This window comes from Arachis ipaensis, chromosome B5 (genome assembly GCF_059453495.1).
Source record: "Arachis ipaensis isolate K30076 ecotype BB chromosome B5, ASM5945349v1, whole genome shotgun sequence".
In the NCBI taxonomy this organism is placed as follows: domain Eukaryota; kingdom Viridiplantae; phylum Streptophyta; class Magnoliopsida; order Fabales; family Fabaceae; genus Arachis; species Arachis ipaensis.
Genome location: NC_142440.1, coordinates 92,785,108 through 92,787,860, shown reverse-complemented (window position 1 = coordinate 92,787,860; position 2,753 = coordinate 92,785,108). Strand labels below are relative to the sequence as shown.

General features: G+C 37.7%; 1 non-coding gene across 1 annotated transcript; it reads left to right on the top strand.

Moving 5' to 3' along the window:
• The first annotated feature begins 1,609 nt into the window (after positions 1-1,609).
• On the top strand, positions 1,610-1,717 carry LOC148564985 (small nucleolar RNA R71). Its single transcript, XR_015884514.1, has one exon. It is a non-coding gene; the product is annotated as a small nucleolar RNA R71 (small nucleolar RNA).
• Positions 1,718-2,753: the final 1,036 nt, after the last annotated feature.

The window sequence follows — 2,753 nt, the reverse complement described above, 5'->3', positions numbered from 1 at the left end:
TTAAGGACCACCTGTTCTTCATTGACCCTCAGGGTTAATTCACCTTTTTGCACATCAATCAGAGCTCTACCTGTAGCTAAAAAGGGTCTTCCAAGAATAATAGAGGACATTTTATCCTCTTCTATATCCAATATAACAAAATCAGCAGAAAAAATAAATAGCCCTACTTTTACAAGTAAATCCTCAACAACCCCCACAAGAAATTTAATAGAAAGATCAGCAAGTTGAAGAGAAATACAAGTGGGTTTTACCTCCTCAATTTGGAGCTTTTTCATAACTGAAAGTGGCATGAGATTGATGCTAGCTCCAAGATCACACAACGCTCTCTGAATAGTGACATCTCCAATGGTGCAAGGAATTACAAAGCTCCCTGGATCCTGCATATTCTCAGGAAGGTTATATTGAACAATAACACTGAATTCCTTAGTTAACACCACTGTCTCTTTTTTCTTCTAATTCCTCTTGTTAGTTAACAGTTCTTTCATGAATTTAGCATAGAGAGGCATTTGCTCAAGAGCCTCAGCAAAAGGAATGTTGATCTGTAGCTTCTTAAAGACTTCTAAAAATCTAGAAAATTGCTTGTCTTTGGAAGCCTTCTGATGTCTCTGAGGATATGGAATTTTAGGCTTGTACTCAAGGGCCTTTGGCAATGTAGGATTAGTTTCAAGAGAGACTGGGAATGGGATATCTGCACGCCTAGGAAGGACGTGTTCAACCTCTTCTCTCTTCTCCTCTAGAGCTTCTTTTTTAGCTAGCTCCTCATTGACCTTAGTCTTAGAACCAGCTACTTTACCCTTTCTCAATTGAATGGCCTTGAAGTCTTCTCTTGGGTTCACCACTTTATCGCCAAAAAATGAGCTTGGAGGCCTCTTAGGTATCTGCTTGCTCAACTGGCCTACTTTTACCTCTAAGTTTCTGATGGAAGCTCTAATTTCCTGCATGAAATTATTCAGTAGTGCTTCCCAATCAGTGTTCTTATGGGGCTAAGAATTTGCCTGCTGAGGTGGTTGTTGTTGATGAGACTGAAACTGGCAGCTATTTTGATTGTTCTGCTGAAAACTGCCCTAAGAATTATTAGAATTCTGTGATCTCTGAGGTTGCTCTCTCCACCCAAAATTTGGGTGATTTCTCCACCCCTGATTATAGGTCTTAGAGTATGGATCATTATTGGGGTTTCTAGGAGCATTCCCCATGTAATTGACCTATTCAGAAAAAGATTGAGCATAATCATAATTCTCACCTTGCATAGAGCTACCAGTCATGTCATAAGGGGCCTCTTGAGGTGCATTCTGAGTGTTGACAGCTAAAACATGCATCCCACTCAATTATTGAGTAACAAATTCATTTGCTGAGATAAAATTTTGTTTTGAGCAAGAAGAGCATCAAAAGCTTCTACTTCCAAAATGCCTTTCTTCTGAGGAGCCCTAGAGTTGACAGGATTCTTGTTAGATGAGTATAAATATTGGTTGTTAGCAACCAACTCAATAAGCTCAGTAGTCTCCTCTAGTGTCTTCTTCATATACAATGAACCACCTGTAGAATTATCTAAACACATTTTGGACATTTCACATAAGCCCTCATAAAAGATATCTAGCTGTGTCCATTTAGAAAACATGTCCGGAGGGCATTGCCTAGTCAGTAGCTTGAATCTCTCCCAGGCTTCATAAAGGGTCTCACCATCTTTCTATCTGAAGGTCTGAACCTCCACCCTTAGCTTAGTCAGCTTTGTGGTGGAAAAAATTTAGTCAGAAATCCAGTGACCACTTATCCCAAGTATCTAGACTCCTTGGGTTGAGAATCTAGCCATAGCTTTGTTCTATCCCTCATAGCAAATGGGAAGAGCATAAGTTTGTAAACCTCAAGATTCATTCCATTAATCTTCACAGTATCACAAATCTACAGGAAGTTAGAAATAAATTGATTTGGGTCTTCCTGAGAAAGTCCATGTTACTGACAATTTTGTTGCACAAGAGTGACTAGCTAAGGCTTCAGTTCAAAGTTGTTTGCAGCTATAGGAGGCACCACAATACTTTTCCCATAAAGATCTGCATTGGGGATAGTGTATGAGCCCATCACTCTTCTAGGTTGTTCATTCTCGTTCAGATTTGCCATATTGGCATTGACAGCACTATTCTGATCTATGGTGGACTCTGCAGCTTCCTTTTCAACAGTCTCACTCAGATTTTTACTAGCCTTGTAAAGTCTAGCTTGTTTCAAGTGCTGCCTTAAAGTCCTTACAGGTTCAGGATCAAAATCTGTAAGAGGTTCCTTGTCTTTATTCCTGCTAAAAAACAAACAGAAAACACGAAAAGTGAGATTCTCTACGTCAAAGTGCAGAGAATTCCCAGTGAGCTAACTTGTGTAATGAAAATAAATAGAACAAATAACTAATAAAAATAAGAAAATTTCGAAAATTATAAATAATATTAAGCAAAAAAAATTAGAAATTAATAAGAAAAATTGAACAGGAAAATTAAAATAAAATTAACTAGGTAACACCAAACTTAATTTTAGAAATTAAAGAAAAATAGTAGTACTTAATTTTCGAAAATTACCAAGTAAAATTAAATAAAATTAAAACTAAAATGCCTAATCTAAGCAATCAAATAACTAATAGTTGTCAATCACAGTCAATCCCCGGCAATGGCGCCAAAAACTTGGTGCAGAATTTGAATAACCACAAACTAATCGGCAAGTAAACCGGGTCGTACTAAGTAGTACCTCAAGTGAATGAGGGTCGATCCTACAAGGAT